Genomic DNA, 18,279 nt, shown 5'->3' with positions numbered 1-18,279 from the left:
TCTGGCCCTACAGTGGAGCAATATTTCTGTTTCTCAGTATTTCTACCTATGGCATCTAAATACTGTATTTATTGCCTTTCTAGCACAGCCTGAAATCTGAAGGCCTGTTTTATAAGTATAAAGAGGAAATGTTTTGAAATTAAAAAACCAAATGCTCTGAAATTCCTTCTCAGTTTTTATACCAACTGATTCAGTTTTATCTAAAACCAAAGCTCAATGCTGGTGAGTTCCTCCATGAGCTCCCCACCGCAGCTCCTGGAAGGACCAAATTCATCCCTTTCTGTGATAAAATAGGTAAGAGAAATGTGCTGTGCTGGCCAGACACAGGCAGCACTGAAAGAGCTCCACAATCCACTCCTCAATCTGCAATATGTGGCAAAGCCACTGCATCTGGTGGACTGATCAGCGGCACCACAAACCGGAGTGAGGAATGCCAGAGCTTCACACATCCTCACTGGTGCTTCTTCCTGAGCTCCCTCCAGCTCTCCCAGGATTTTGGCAGCTGTCACTGCTGAATCTGAAAAGCAACTGTGGGATTACTGAGCAAGGAGGTGGAAATGGAGAGGTCTGCTGCTCTGACTGACACAGCTTTGCCTGGTTGCTCATTTTCAGTGCAGAATTGCTCTCTACAGTGTGATTTGAGGGATTTAGCAGCCCATAGACTTTTGAGTGTGAAGAGATCTCAGCTGGGGGCTCAAAATAACTGTTATTATCTTGGCCTTAATTTTAAAAATAATCTTTTATTTCATACTGTTTGTTTCATATTCATTTCTCCAAGACAATAATCAGACATGAAATATCTATCCTTCCCACAGCTTTTTTTTTTTTTTAATAACTCATTCCTCAACAGCATTGTTGGCAAAGCCCTACCCTGCAGGGAATGAAATGACTCCCTGGTGAAATTTGAATGCCAGCACTGCCTCTGTCTTCATTTATCTTGAGTGTTTGGTGCTTGGCCCTTCCCAGCCCCTGTTCTGGGCTCTGGGCAGTGGAAGATGCTCAGCCCCTGAGCCATGGGGCATCTACTGCTCACAGGCTGCACCACTGGAAAAGTCAGGTTCCCTCCACACCCCGTGCTGTCAGGTTGCAGTTTACCAATAAACTGTGTGATTCTTCTAACTTGTGTTGAAGCTTTGCTGGCAGTTTAGGCTGAGCTTAGCAAACTACTGGACAGTCCAAAACAGGGAGGTTTTTTTGTAAAAGATCCTGGAAACTTGGCATACCTCTGGTAGGTTTTTTAGTTTTGTCCTTTTCATCCTGGATTAGAAAATGCTCTTAATACCACCTGCCACCATTTTGAGGAGCATTAGGAGTTTTAAAAGCTTTTCTGAGGTGACAATAGTAGGAACTCAGCACATTTCAAAAAATACCTGAGGGATGTAGCTGTCTACAAAACCATCTGAAGCAGGAGTGCATTTAGCCATTGGATCTTTCTGCAGTACCACTGAAACTGAATAGGAGATAGGGTTTGGAGAGTTGTGTGGACAGGTCCTTATTGATTTTAAAGTAATTACCTATGAAATATGATACTAGTTAAGTTCCCAGAATTTTAATGTAGTTTAACATTTCCAGTACTTTTGATGCTTTCAAATTTGGGTACAATGTACATCATAACATTAAAACAGCTCAATATCCTATTCCCCCAAGTTAGTTTCTCTTCTGTTATGTGTAAATAATGAGAAGAGATGCATTAACTACTATCTCATTGTAGACATCTCTAATGTGAATGTCTATGCCTGAACTGCCCCTCCTGGACTCTGTTTTATAGTCACTGGAGAGGAACAACGGGCAGGATTCATCTAATCAGTTAGAGATGTCTGCTTTAGGATGAGATGAATCCTGTCCAGAAAGGGCTTCTTCCTCCCCAATGACTATAAAGGGACCTGAGAGTGGCTCGCTCAGGTGCAGGCATGTGCATTTGGTTAGATGAATTCCACAGTCAGGCACTTGGAATGGAGAAAATAAGTTGGCTCAGTTTACATATTTAGCAACAAAAAAAGCTATGCAAGCTTACTCTAATGATGAGAGTTGCACACACTGGCATCATAGTGATGATGTGATGTTCTAGTTCAAAATTTTTATTGGAATGTAGGGTATTTTTATAAGGAAGTCTCTAAAAAGCATTTTTCTTTTTTTTAAAAAATCAGATTTGGACACAAAGCCTGAAAGCCACAGGTAAAATTGCATGGCAACAATTTTGAGAAAAACTCCAGGATCCTGGGAGCACCTTTGGAAAGCAGACAATTTCTTTGAGAAAAAGCAAACATAAGTAAGTTGTAAGCTCCTATTTGTTATGTGAGTCACCTGCGGCTACATATTTATTGAAAAAGAGACGTGTATTCACGCAGAGATCACCCTTGATTAAATTCAGTTAAAAAATCTCTTGGCAATGCTTCGTCCAAGTGCATTCGTATTTCGAATCCTATCAAACCTAAAGTCTTAATGAGGTCATTTATTTTTCCTGCTCTGAGAAGAATATATTGAGTGAAAGAGGGTGAGACATGAAAGCATTGCAAACTCTTTTTTCCTCTAGCAAAATAGACCCAGCTAAAGGAGATGAACATTTCTCTAGTGACAGTGTTCTTCAGAAGCTGTGCAGATACATCCAAGATGTTTATACCTCTTTAAAGCAGGTTCTCTTTACGTTTGATGAGTTAGGAGCAATTATTTTTATGTGCCACCTCTGTTAATTACTATTACAGCTAAGCATTTTTCTCCTATCTTCTTCAAAGTCATCTGGTGGTTGCCAGTGTTTGTTTCCTGTTAGAACAACACCCAGAGTCTGTTTTTCAAGTTTCTTTAATATAGATATGTGCAGCTGGGGACTAAACAATCTGTAACAACTTCCTTGATGACCAAAAATTTTTGACCTCCTACAATTTCACTTTAAGTCATGTTGGCCAGTAGTTTAATCCTCCCTGTGGCTGCCTTTGAACTCCTGCTAGTTTTTCTGTACATTTCATGAAATGTTATGGCAGAAATGAGAGTTGGTGCTTTCACAGAAGATACATTGGGATGAGAAAAATAAGTAACATAACTTCTCAGGTACTGCTATGTGTTTCTCTGTTTCTACAGCCAAGGACTGCCTGAGTCCCTTGTGCCTAGAATCATACTGGCAATTTATTCATGCTTTGATTATATGTTATGAACTGTAAATCTTGTAGTAAAGCTTGTAATCAAGCTTCCCTTTCTATTCTGGCCTATTTTCTCTGTTTCTCATTGCAGGACTTCATTAGAAACCTTGTTCCTTCCTTCTTCTTCCCACTCGTGCTGTGTTAGTGAAGTTTTCTTTTTATAATTTTGCCATTCCACTTATTTTTCAGTTATCTATGGTCACCCAGTCTTTCAAAGTTTTGGAGAGGGTATTTTTTTCAGATTATTTGTGGATATGTGTATGTATATATTTATATAGATATCCATGGAGAGGGAAGTGTTTACTCAGTTTATAGACCCTCACACACAGAGAGACACATATACATGGATGTGTGTGCATAAAATGTATGGATAGAAAAGGGCTAAAAATCAGCCCCTGCAAAGCCTCATTAGAAACAGACCTAGCTGAGAATGGGTTATTGCCCACAAATGTATTTGAAGGTTTCTCTTACCTGATTCTGTTACTCACCACACTTTGGTATCTGCCACTGCCAATAGAGGGATCCAGATGTGTAAATTTGCAGCGGTTGGCATCCCTTTGTTGAGTCCACCATTATTATCCATGTTGTACCATAAAGTGTGGTAGCTCCCAGAAAAGCTGACTCCCTTGTGGGTGAAAAGAAATGCAATACTGACTGGCTTTGGCATTTAATGGTGAAGGAGTGCTATGAAAAATATTCAGACACACATGATCAACACAAGAAAAGTCCTCTTGGACATCATATTTTCTGTTTACACTAAGATCTGCACAGTAACATTTAACAAATACTGTTCTCTTGCTCAGCTGCTGTATTATTCTTAAAAATTTAAGTTATTTTTTCTGTCTTAGAGACAACAAAAGGAAGTTTCCTGCTGCTTTTTTTTTTTTTTTTTTTTTTTTTTTTTTTTTTTTTTCCCAGGAGATAGAAGTAGATATGAACTTGAATGTCTTCTGCTCCAGGACTTACACCCATTCATGTTCTTATCTAAAAAAATTTAAAAGGCTCATGCAGCAAACTTCTAATTTTCCACCACATCACTGCCCAATTCACAGGTGATGGCCTGCTCCCTTTTCTTCCAGCTGATGCTCTTTCCAAAATGTTCTCAGTGTGTTGGAGTCTAAAATGCCACTGGTCCCTACCTTTTTAATCCATATCCTGAAAGCAAAACCCCAGCCTAGTACTGGGGCTTTCTAATGTGCAAGCTAGAAATATAATATTCCCTCTAGCTGTACTACAAATTTGAATTTATAATGTTGAATGAGATTGATGTTTTATAAAAGGATGAGTGAAGCACCCTTTGATATTCTATTGTGAGTCTTGTAATATTTTGTGATTTACTTAAAATCTCAGATCCTAGAAAAAATTGTGAGGCAAGTATTTCAACACCAAAGAAATAGCAATAAACAACTTCTCTAGCCTCCTAGAATCTTTTCAGAGGGTTTCTCATGTTTATGGAGACACAGAAACCAAAAGGTATGAAAATAATTGTAGTGGGGGGCAATATTTGATATAAATTAGTTGTGCTTTTTTAACTAAAAATATTCTTGCTCTATCTATTATTTTTATACATTGCATTATATGAAATGAATGATTTTTTAGCTCTTGTGTTGATAATATATGGTCACTCAGTCACCTAAAACATTGGCACTTGTGTCATTTGAAGATGAAGCATTATTTTTTAAATTACTTTGAGAGTCATATTGTTGCATCTCCTGAAAATTTGGAAATTTGGAACTGCAGTATCAAGTTATAACCTTTTACCTGCAGTATTATTCTTATTTTTTTCTCCCAGTCTCTTCTAAGAGGAGATTGTTCATTTCAGGGCAAGGAATTCAGGTGGTATTGGAAAGTTTCCTTACTCTTGCTCTTATATGCATCAGAGAAACAAATCTGGTTTGTCTCCAGTTCTGAAACATGGTATGAGGTAAACTTCAGTGTTCAGAGAATTCTAAAAAGTTTCACAGAGCACAGTGGGTTTAATATTATCTCTTAGAACTACAGTGCATGAACACCTATTAAATGTCACGTGCTGAAGGAGACCAATGGGTTGTGAGTGACATTTCAGTTAGGGGCAGGCATTAAAATGTGCAGGATAAAGCTGCACCTTGACCTGAGACAGAGCATTTTGGAGAAGCAAGGGAGGTGTCATGGTTGTGTACACCCAAATATGGCACTTAGGAATGGATGCACACCCCTTTGGTCCCCAAGCACAGGGGAGGAATCACAGACAGGCAAATCTCCTCACATGAAGAGATAAAATCAGCATGACAGACAAAGATAATGAGAGTCAGAACCATGTAACAATTATTGTAAGATAATATTATGGAACACAAACAGAGTGCTCTCATGTTTGTGAAAGATTTGTGTTTGCAGTTTCCCATCTATCAGCTGGACTGTAACACCATGTGTGACACTGGGAGCACTAAACCTGCTGTCCCACAGCTCCCTCCTTTTTCAGCAGGACCTTCATGTAGCATCTCCTAGAGTCTGGATTCCTTTGTGTGTTTGGTTTGGGAGATGAACTCTGGTAAGAACTGCCTGTCTTTGCCAGTTCCTCAGCCCTCATGCTGCACAGAGCTGTGCTGGGCTGCCTTTCTGTCTGTCATGATGGAGTGCCATGATATGTGTCCCATACTGGCTTGGGTGATCATCCCTTTGGTGGACAAGCTGTATTTTTTCATTACTTTGATTTGCTACATATTGCACTCCTTAACTTGTAGGCTCTGTATTTCTAAATTGAGTGAGCAAATAATAGTCTGAAAAAATTAAAGCTCTCAGTCTGGTTGACACAAGCAAAGGAAGCACTGGGCATATCTTCAGAAGCACTCTTGTCATTTTTTATTAGATGGTTTTATATAGATGATAGATTACAATTCCTTTCTAATATAATTACATAAAAACTGTTCACTTTAGCTCTGCAGTATTTCATCCATATACATATACGTGTGTGACCTCAGAGGGAAAGAATTCATTTAGCAATTTATAGGAAAAGAAAATCAGTTTCATACATTGCAGTAGATAATAATAATAATGCTTACAACATTCATGCAATGATTCAGTAAAGCACTTTACTACTATGATTTTTATTCATTTACTGAACAGGAGCATTTCTGAATGCGGTTGTTAACAAAGGCAGAGGTATTGGAGATGGTGGAAAGACAGGCAGAAGAAAGAACTATTTAATCCCCAGCTTCTGGAGGCTCCCACCGTGAAAGAAAGACAAGTAAAATAGTTTATATTTATACATAACATTATGATTATTTTTGTTGGAATAGATCAGTACATCTATGTGCAGTCACATCACTGATGTTGAACTGACTTAGAAAATTATCTGGGCAACAGAATTAAATCCTTCTGACTAAATAAAGTTGAGTTTGCAAAGTGGCCAACTAAGAAAATGTTTAATGAATCCTGAAGTAGTATGTCTTAACATTCTCATATTATGTAAGTTTTGAACAAAATGCAATTTCTTTTTATCATATTTCACTTTCATGGGTAAGATCTAGCCAGTCTGTACAATTGTTTCTTGTGAAGTACAAGCTGTCTTTGTGTCTTCAGTACCAGATTCCCCAAGTTATTTACTGGGGGAGGTAGGTGCATTATCAGGTTTTGCTTCCATATGATTTAATGCAGTGACAAGAGTCTCTAAAGAAAATTCAAATACCCAATAGTAGTTTCACAAGACCATTATCTTTTGATTGCCAAACTTTAAAGTATTTCCCAGACCAACTGATGAAGTAAATAATTGCTCATCCTCTATATTATTACTGCCACCCTGGATCTCTGTGGAGGACTAAAGGGAAACAGAATTTTCTTAGGGTGAATTTTATGAACAGAAAGCTATTTGTCTAGTGCTTAGCCAAGAAAACCGAATCACTGAAGGAACTATTTACTCCTAATTTTTTTGTTATTGTTCCAAATCCTTTGTTCATCTTTTTCTTCTTTCTGCCCGTTATGTCTCCTCAGGTTTCTTTAGAGAAAATAAAAAAACGATCTGAAAAAATATGCAGGCTACTGAAACATGTCCAACCTCTCAGTTATTGTAGGTCAGGATGATCTGGCAGTGTAGAGTGACATGCTGGAATCAGCACTGCTTTGGTAAGTGTTTATTCTTTTTTATGCTTGTGGGGAAAAGGCCACAAGAAGTTACCTTCATTAGCTTTTAGAGAACCTGGTATTTCAGATGAAAAATAGAGCCTTCCAGGAGTTAATTAATTGATCCAAAGCAGACTGGATAGCTTGGCTATCATAAATTTAAAGACATGTTTGAAGAAAAAGAACTGGTAGTGTTTCTTTTGAATTCTGTAATCATAGTCTCTTTTATAATGACTATGGCAAAATGCTGGACTGTGGTTTTGTAAAATGTTATGCTCTGTGTACAGTTTTTAGCTAAGTTAGTAGGTTCACATTAATTACAGCAATCAAAAATCCTAATCATCACTTCTAGACTCTGTTTCTGAAGCATCAGTTGCAAAGCAATCTCATGGCTGGTAGAAGTTTTTGAAAACCCCTACAGAATCTCTAGCTGACTCATGTGAATGAAGCAGAGGAACCATAGTGGTATTTCTTAGCTTTGTGTTGTCAGATCTGTTTTTCTGATATTTTGCTACTTCTTATTATATCTATAATTCTTTATAATGTACATAGATTCAAATGGATCCAAGAGAACATCATGGAGCTGAGTCAGGGGAGGGTCAGGGTGGATATCAGAAAAGGTTCTTCCCCCAGAGGGTGCTGGGGCACTGAACAGGCTCCCCAGGGATGGTCACAGCCCCAATACCTGCCAGAGCTCCAGGAGCATTTGGACAATGCTCTCAGGGATGCTCAGGGTGGGATTGTTGGGGTGCCTGGGCAACACCAGGGGTTGATGGTCCTTGTGAGTCCCTTCCAGCTCAGGATATTCTGTGATTCCATGAAAATATATTCTGTGTACTACACAGATATTGCATATTTCCCTGGGCACAGCTTTGACACTTCTGAATTTGCAGCTGCTTTACAATGCTTTCCTTTGGAACCGTTCACCCAAGGTACAGAGAGGTTATTTGCTGAAACCCACAGGCAACACTTAGCCTGCTTTCCCTGACAGAAATAAATACTCTTTTGCTCACTGAATTATTCCAAGAAATAAACTAAGCTGCAGGTTGCAAATCTACTACCTAGTGTAAAGAAGCTGTTCATAATTTTCCTTTTAGGTTTGCATTAGTGTGTGAACAGACTCCATATTTAGCTTTGTCTTAGGTACTCTGGAGTGTTGTTGAGAAAAAGCAGTGTCAAGAGAGATAACAAAGACACCAAAGGACTACACAGGTCTCAAGAGAGATACTAAATGCACAAAAAGAAGTTTCCATTGAACAGCCCTGAATGGTGTGCATTGCTTTGAAATATTTGTATATTAGGAGCTGTATCAGGCTAATTTTCTACTCTGGTGGCTCCAACAACAGCACCATTTGGTGCAGCTGCTCAAGTCCATTCCAGCGGTTTTTTGGTAGAACCAGAACCTGGAACCAATCTAGGTCCCCAGCCAGCTAAGACAACCCAAGGGGTTTCTTCACCTCCTTCAAGGTCACCTGAAATTTTGTGTAGTACAATGTTTGGTCAGATCTGCAGTTATGCTGAGACTTTTTTTATCCAAACAGGATCCTGGCTTTGTTTCTTCTCAGAACCTTTATTTTTAACACACCTAATTTATGCATGAAAAACATTTGTAATCTAAGTGCTGTAGCTACAGACAGATTCTAAAGCTGCTTCAGTTGGCCAAATTTCATCATCATTTTCCTTTGATAAAAGCTATTGTCTTCAAATTATGCCCTGAGTGACCTGAGTGCCACTTGCAATGCACTCAGTCCTAGGGGGTTCTGTTTTACAGGACTGAGAGGAGGAGCAGGCAGCAAAAGCTCAGTGTCCTCAGCAGACACAGACCTGCTTCTTCAGTCACTTACAGAAGCAAATCTATGAAGGGAGAGGAGGGGATGATTTCCTGCAGCCTTTCCAGTCTGTTTTCAGAACAAGTGTTTTCATGGGTGAGTTCTGGGCCTGATGTTGCGCAATGCTTTGAAATTAGTGAGCTAACTTTTTTAGGGGAAATGTAATTTTGGTTTAACTTAGATGGTTTGCAAATATCTTAATGGAACATATGAAATAAGAAACCTGCCTTTCTTGTTCCGGCTTGTAATACTGTAAGTGGTAACCCAGGTCATTTTAAGTGTAAAATTTGTCAATTTAGTTCATTTTTTCATGTGGTAATGCTATCAAAACTACAGGAACACTTTTTTCCTTACCAGCATTACAAATTCCTTCATCTTTTAGGTGGAGGAGATCCCTTCAGATAAATTTGTGGAAAACCAGAAAGATTTTCAGAAGGTTTTGCAGTCCTGTGATCCTGAGTGTACAGGCACAATGAATACAAGTCCTACAGCTTCTACAGCTACAGCTGTGTTGTCCCTCTTTGCCAGATCAACAATTTGGGAGGCAAGTTGATGGTGTGTGAGTTGTAACAGGTTTAAGGTAAGTTCTTTTTTCACCGTAACTTATTTTCTGTCCTTTAATATAGCAGCTATAGGTGGAGATTTTGAGTCTTTTGGTTTGCCTTAAGCATATCAGAAAGAGAAGATTGGTGAAAGAGATTCCCCATCCCTCATATGATAAGCTTGTAACTTATTTAGGCTCTGGATGTTGGAAACTCTTGTGAGTTTGACACGATGTCAGCATTTCAGAGGTGAGACAAGCCTTTTCTCAACAAAGGAAACCCATGCTGCAGATCCATGACATTATCAAATATTATTTAGCATTAGCAAACATAAAGAAATCCAAATTAATGTCTTTCTTCAGTAGACTGTTGTTGTTAAGAACAAGAAATGGAAATTTAATATTCTCAACATAAAATGTAATTTTCATTCTAAACAGGTTCCCCAAAGGAGACCCTGAGGAGTCCAAAGAGATACAAGCATGAGTAGCATGGGGTCAAAATATCCATGCCCCAAAACCAGAAAATTATATTAAGCATTTTATTGCAATCACATTTCAGTTACATAATCAGGTCAGTTTATAATCAGGTCTAATCTGCACTCTCAGGAGCTTGGGTTTTCACTGCTTACAGCCAGTGACTTTCAGAAGGATGTAGAACTCTCTCTTACCTTTGAAAACATAATAGAAAAATCAAAGAAATCATTTCCAGTCTGACCCTCACAGCCTAGTGTCCTGCTGATCATTCTGAGTGAGGACCAAACACAACAACATCAATAGGAAATGATTTTTGGAAAACAATCTTTTATCCTGAAATATGAATGAGCCTAAGCGTGCTCAGTGCAACCAATTCTGCCACACACATTTTCCTTTCTATAAATATCTTAAGAGAAAACTTTGGGTGTAATGCACCAGGTTCATGGAAGTCATGTTCCCAGCACAGTGTGCAATAACTATGTGCTTTCACCATTTGTCAGTTTTATAGCTCTGTGTTGTGTAGTATATAATTAGTCATTGATCATGAACAAGTAATTATCCTTTGAATTACCTGAGACTCGACAGTTATACAATTTTCTAAATAATGTTTCTACCATTATTTGTGTCAATGAGAGATCTGTACTGTAAGAAAAGTCAGGAATTGTAGCCACTTTGAATTGGAAAGCAGCCCTTCCTTGAAATTCGAAACATTACCTCTAAGAAAATAATATAGAGTAAGGTACTGAGAGGCAAACTGTTATGGCTTAATTCATTCATCACTGTGGTCAATGGCTGTTCTGCTTTTGTTTTAACAGGATGAACGAGAAGCCTTGTGAGATCAGTCTAGGAAAATGCTGGGCATGGAGACTGTGCTCCAGCAAAGTGCAGGGAGCTGTGGGAATGACACTTGCTGATTCTGTGGGGGTGAACATGGAGCATATTTGCATTATTAAGCTGTGGCATTGCTGAAAAGTGCAGGTATTCTGCCCAGTGAGATGTGCAACGCCAGGGATGGGATGAGTTTGGAATCCTCCTCTGAACTGCACATCTGAAAGACAAGGCTTGTGCCCTGTTGCCAGGGGCATTCAGGGACATCCAGCCTTGCACTGGCCATGTTTAGAAAACAGGGTCTCCTTCACACCATATCATTAATTCTTCTACAGTAAACATCTCTTAAGGCACTCGTTCTTAGCAGTATTGTTCATCAGGGTCATGGTCTAGGCAACTGATGACTGCTCTGGAGAAGAGATGTAGTTCTTAGAATAAGATGAAAAGAGAATTTACACTTAGCAAGATAAAAAAATACCTACTTGATTGGAGTAGTATTTGATATAGCTAATTAGGTTGGAATGGCTCACCCATGGGTGAGGAGATATTTCATAAAATCCCCTTTGTTGTAATTTCCTTGTAGAGGTCTCACTCTGTATTTAGCCTGACCCCTTAAACATGCATTTTGCCTCATACCTTTTTATCAATCCATATTTCTTAGTTCCAAATGTGGCATTAATTTTTATGTTAAATCTTATTTAAGACATCCTAGGAAAATGTTGTGGATTATGTAGAGAAACAGTGGATGGCACTGTTCATTCGCTACTCTAATATGGTAAGAAATACCAGTTTTTAAAAGGCTGTATTTTAAAATAATAAGGAGGAAAGAAAAAAAGAAAAGTAATTGACTCCTCTAAATGCATACACACTGGCTTAAGACTATCACATCTGTGCTGGGAATGTTGTAACCAGATTGGGGATTTAGCACGGGTGCTTTAAGGGATGCAGGGGTTTTGAGCAAAAGGTGGTGAAGTGACTGAATTACATTCTGAATTCCAGTGGTTCAGCTACATCAGTCTTATTTATTTGAAATGATACTTCTGCTTTGGGGGGCTCCTGCTATAATTGGACTTTTGCATTGATGGGACTCATCCGGAGGCACTTGAGGACAATACTGCCATCGCTAAGCAGAATAACTGGCATGCTTGTCCCAGATGGCTTCCTGGGAGATGGCACTCAGACAGGGGAAAAGAGGGAACAATTTTTAAGGGCGTTTGGAAGCCTTTTATGGATTAGAGTCACAAAGCAGATGTTGCTGTGTAGTGTTCACAGCCATTTTCTGTGTGAAGGCTTCACTTGTTTTAGCTAAACAGAGCTTCACAACTGCTGGAAAATGGTGACTCTTTCCTCTCCTTGTCACCCCCCTGACACTTCCTCTCCTGCAGTATATATGGTGTGGATTAGATTTCTGAAGAGAAATGAAAGCTTTGATTTCTTTTCTTATTTTTCCCCTGAAGGAATGCATAGGAAGGAGGTACTTGATATGTTCAGTTCCAAGTGGTATTTTTTAGCACAAGTATTTTTTTTTAGTGTCTTCTAAATAGAAATGGAGTAAGTGAAGTGTAGAGAATGCCATGTGTCCACAAGAGTCTTCTGCTTTCATCCAAGACTGCTCCAAAGCTTCATGAACATGAATGAAATCCTGGAAGGTGAAGCAGCTCAGGAAAGCAGTGACACAGTGATAACAAGGGCTCTGATCCTTGAGCACTGCTAATTTATACAGAAGTGATTTCAGAGGGTCACTTAACAGGGAATACGAGCTCCATCTCTCCATTGGAAGTTCCCTCAGAATAAGATGAGGGGCTGAGCAAACAGCGTGCCTGGTTAAACCCAGGAGCACTGACTTAGCCTGCCAGGGATTTCAGTTTGTATTCATACACCAGGCATTGAATGAAGGCAAAGGGCTTTCATTCATGATTTCCAACTGATTTATTTGTGCAGTGCCTGTGATCTTAGCTCCTTCTGCCACCAATGCAGCTGATTTGACAGGTCAGTGTCAGGTGAGCCGAGCTTCTTCCTAGTTTCCACCATACAATTTAAGCTTTAGTTATGCAGGGTATTCACAAAGGTTTGTATCCTAAGGCTCCTTCTAGAGGTAATAAGGCTCTTCCAGGTAATGATACAGTGCTTAAATTAGGTTCCTGTTTTCTCTGTAGTTAACAGAAGGAGCCTGGAAAGGCTAGTTCCCAAGGATGGCTTTCTTAGTAATGTCCTTAGCTGTGTATTGAAAGGAAATTTACTGCCTTGATCATCTTTGCCTTAAGGCATTTGTATTATATATTGTTCTCAACTTCCCCAGTTACTTTATCTTCTTATTTTTTCCAGATTATACAATAAATAGAAGGATAACCTTCTGATAGAATCTTTTATAAGATGCTTTTGGATAACTTAAAAATTGCTGTTCTTCCTGGAGAATTTAAGTGGTTGCAGCTCACATATATCAAAAGAAATGCACCAAAGAGAAGAAAAAAGGCAAACAGAGCTTTCAAAAGTTACTGTTATTATAGACAATTTTCTGTTTAATATAAGGAAAAAATATGTGTAGAAATTAGACTTTCAGATAGACTGAGGATATATGTTATTTTTCTAATGGTAAATACTGTCCTGGGCTGATCTCTCATTTCACAGAGATGTATTCAAAATTTTACAACTCTCAAAGCATTGCAACAGGAGAGCAAACACACATAGATCCTTCACCAAAGACTCAGGGATTCAGGTACAAATGTTGAGCTCTCTTTACAGGGCCCACAAGGATTATCTCTCAGTGCCTCACTCAAAAATTGGGGTTTTGCCAGTGATGACAGCTGAGAGAAAGCTTGTGATCTTCAGCAGAATCAGCACAGCTCATGGCTCAGGACCTGGATTTGAATGTTCTCAGAGGATGGGGAGCTGTGACACATCTGATGGCTGTGGCTGCTGTCACACCCCCATGTGCACAGCCACACTCCTGTGGCACCTGGGGCACCAATACTGTGCCCAGGCTACACACAGGTACCACCTATTGACCTGCCTCTCTTTTAATTTGAATATATGCAAATGCCTGCCTGATCATGGGGGAATGGGGAACAATGGGGACACAGCAGACACCAACAAATTGTCCCTTGATATGGGGTGAGCTTCTCCTAAAAGTATTTCTTTTGCAGTTGCATGCTAACCTCCATGTGTGGTAGAGCCAGGACAAAAGCATTCCTTTCCCTTGACCCAGATAATGCTTTACTCTGATATGTCCTTGGAGGAACACCCTATCTTCCCTTGGGTTTTGGCATTCCATAAGCAGAATTCCATAAAACATATGGAATTCCATAAAACAGAACCCTATGCAATGCTCACTTTTCTGTCAATAGATCTCAAGACAGGAGTATGCCCTGTCTTGACCCAGAAGACAGGGAGCAAGATTCAATTCTCCTCAGCCTTCCTCATTTTCTCCTAAATGATGTGACCTTTTTGTGTTTCTTAAGTCCCCCAGTTCCTCTCTTTAGTGAGAATTTGTGACCAGTAATGGAAATTAATATTACATGAAGTCTCTAGGAAAGCAAATCTGGCCTCTTCTACTACAGTGGTGATGTTGGACCAGTGGTCTGTAATGGGTGGAATCTTGATATTTCCACAACTTTCCATCTGTAAGTTCTTTAACAGGGTGGAGTGGTTAAGGTGAAACATCCTGTTCCACATGACCTTCATTATTCCTCAAAACTTCTAGCAGGCTGCTTCTGGCTCTGAAATGTCTAAATATGTTTTTGCAAGACACTAGGATATATCTAAGACCTTATGGTTGGCTCCTTCTATGTAATATTTTTTGAGTACCGAGTGTTCCCACAGATGCCTTCCAAGATTGGCTCCAATATGAGTTGTACATCAGTCAAGAAATCAAACCTGGTGTTTTTTTCTGCAAGCTGAGTTTGTCCTTCCTGTTCTTGAGGTCAAACGAGCTTTCAGAAATTCCTCAAAGTTATTTTTACTGAGGTCCAACAGCATTCTCACTGAAGACTGTCAAAGCAGAGAGCTGGCAAGATACAAAAAATGCAGATGACTCACCAACATGGAATACAGCTCTGTCACTAGGACACAGTGCACTAAATTCAACATAAACCAGCGACCTCACTAATAAATATCTCCATCCCCATCTTCTGCTCAGCCACCATCTGGAGCTTTATCCACACCTTCAACAAGTTTCCTGGCACCCAGAACTGGTGTGTGAGAGCAGAGGGTTGGGCTGGGCTGGTTAGGCCTGAGACAAGAAGAATGCTGTGAGCCAGCCCCAGTGAGATGGGAATGTGCAGGGAGTGAGTTTGGTGCCTCACACAGCTGGGAAATGAGCTTGTGGCTTATTCCTTCAAGGTGTAAAAACAACATTCCTCTCACTGCACACTTCAAGCATCTGGGCAAGACACAGTCCATGGCTAGCCCAGAGGAGCACATATGCTAGCTGCTTGGCTAGATGCTAATGCATGGAAAAAATAATGGATCTGCCTTCCCGGCTAGGAGCATGAAGAGTCTCTATCCCTTTTGTGACTGTCAATTTCACAAGACTTGTAATAACTGTGTCTGAAGGCCCCTAGCACTCTTCAGTTTGACTGAAATTGCTAAATGGACACAAAATTCAGGGGAAAGGCTGACAGATGTGGATGAAAAAGCTGATTGTGTTGTTCTTGTTTTCCTAGGAAAGCAGGGTGAAAGTGTTGCATGTTGGAGGGGAATATAATTTAAAATATAAGCTTGCCCGAACTCAGGATAGATCTCAAGGATCCCCAGTGACTCTTGTGTCTCTTAACAGGCTTTGAACTCTTTGTGACTTTGTAATTACTGCCTGAAAGCAGGAATAGATTTCTTAGAAATATGTCAATAAGTCTCCAGTTTTTCTTCTTCCCTTTTTTTAAAGCTAGGTAGTGTCTTTGCATTTCTGCATAGATTTAGGAGACAATTTTAGCTAGTTCTTTAAGAGCTAATATGAATACATAGCAATATTCTGTAATTTGTTCTTTCCCTATTTGTTATTGATATTCGTTGTTCAGGAAACCTGCTGATATTTGACTTTTATCAAAGTTGGATACAAAAGAGGCTTTGAGTGTTTCATACCCTTAATGCAATCTGTTGGTAGTGCTCTTTCTTTGTTGAATATAAAGCCAGATTTTTTCCTGATCCCTCTCATTCTACAAATGCTTCACTAATAAGAATTCTTATTATTCTTGATTTTTTTTTTTAATACTGAATTTCACATTGTGTTCTGGACTTTCATATACTATACATACTGTGCCCTATATACTGTGCTGGTATGCTTCACTGCTGCACCTCCAGCTATCCTCAAGTTATTTTCCCTTTAGACTCATTTCCCATGAGACTACAGTTCCTGAAGAAGGTAGAAATCTACATTTTTTTCCCCCTCTTCTCTTGCCTTCCTTTTGTAAATGTCATAACTTTTTCATTCCATCATCATTCCTGCCTAAGGTGTATTTCACCATTTCAAGTAGTTTCTCTGCATTAACCAGGATAAAATATAGAATGACTTTCCCTTCACTGGATGTTGTGGCATCAACAGGATGTCACTGCCACATTCCAATGATCTTTTGGACAACCCCTGTTCAGCTGTAATCCTTATTCAACCAATTAAAAACAGCTCTTTTACTCTTAGGGGATAAAAAAATCTCCAAATCTCCAAGAGCTTCAAATCTAAACACTATTGTCCATAAAGATTTCCAGGTCCTGCTCTTTATACCACATTTCAAATATTCATGTGCTGACAACCAGCATGCTTGATCTGTGATGTCTGGTTTTGTCTCCTATATGACCCTGTGATGCATAACCCAAGTCCAAGTAATTTTAGGTCCTCTGATGAGTGGCTGTGATTAATCCCTTCTTGTGAGCTTTTCTGGCAGCTCCTTTCTTCAGTCTGGTCTAAGGCTTGCCTCCTAGGTTAGAAAGCTGATGGACAAAGAGGGCTCCTCTGTGAACAAGATCCTGACAGGGAAAATGCATTTTAAATGACACCCTGCAAGGGTCACTCACTCACTTCCAGGACACAAGGCTCAGGTTTGAATTTCAGCAGGGAGAATGGGTATAAAGGAGATTTGAGTTTGTCATCATCACCTGTGCTTTAATTACCTGTTCATTTTTCTCAGGGATGTCCATGGCTAGGCCCATGGTGACAGGCAGGAGCACCACAGAACAGCTGGTGATGTTTTGGCCGTGTCTCCCATTCAGTCAGGGTAGCAGATATCTCAGAAGTCCAGGGGCCTCCAGCACATGAGTCCATCTGAGATCCTCATGAGGGAATCACCAGTCACTGTCATCTTTTGATCCTTGTTGTGGAGGCTTAGACTTAATCTGCTGTGTGCTGCTCAGATCAAAGCCAAATTCTTTTCATTAGCATATTTTTAGAATAAGTGTTAAAATGTTAAGATTATCTTCAAGTTTAGGGAATACTATAAAACACACTTAATAAATCTATAAAAGGAGACTGCTGAATATTTCTGCATTTTGCTTATATGGAAATACATGCTCTAAAATTTAACAAAAATAATTGTTCTAACTTTCTTTTTCATGTGTTATAGTAAATCCATAATGGATGTAAAATAGATACAAATGGGACACATTGCATACACTTTAATTTCATTTCATTCTGTCTTTAAAAATTATTAAATATTTAATTGTTATATATTTTAATGGCTCAGTGATGAAGCTTGTGGTATTTCAGCAAGAAGGGTATACAGTCCATATCTATGCACTTATAGAATCCAAGAAGGAAAAGTATTATGAACATTCCTCCAAAGGGAAAAAGCATGGGAGTGATTTACTTGGGATCTTAAAGAACATAAAATGTCAAAAGATAATTTTTTCCGTTTAAATTCAATGGAAATGCTTTCATTAACTTCTTTCATGTTAGCTTAGCCATCTCATACTAACTGAGGAGGTATTAAGGGATCAAGGTGGCTCCTTAGCTGATGGAGAACTTGGGCTCATTAGAAACTAAGTCTGTGATATGGGGGTTGAACATCTCCATTAGCAAAAGAAGTCATTCAGAACAGTATCAGTCATTCTTTAATTTTTTTTTTCTGTAAAGGAAAAGTTAGCACAACACAGGCCTTGGAATCAATTTGTTCTAATTTGATGAACCTATCATTTTGTTTCTTCCATGGCTCTGTCTTGTTTGTCAGTACAGCAGTTCCTGATCATTATTGCGGAATCAAATCTTTGAAACCACAAAATAAGTGACTTGTCTTCATGCATAATCTTTCAATTTTGTATTCAAACAGCTTGAAGACCAAACCAAATATGCCTAGAATACAAATGTTGATAAAGTAATTAAAAGGCTGAAGGACAGAGATATACAACAGGCAGCAACTCTTAAAGACAGAGCACCAGAAGCTACTGAACAGTATTT

This window comes from Ammospiza caudacuta, chromosome 5, assembly GCF_027887145.1.
Source record: "Ammospiza caudacuta isolate bAmmCau1 chromosome 5, bAmmCau1.pri, whole genome shotgun sequence".
Classification (NCBI taxonomy): Eukaryota; Metazoa; Chordata; class Aves; order Passeriformes; family Passerellidae; genus Ammospiza; species Ammospiza caudacuta.
The sequence above is the reverse complement of the archived record's forward strand: the minus strand, read 5'-3'. Positions refer to the sequence as shown.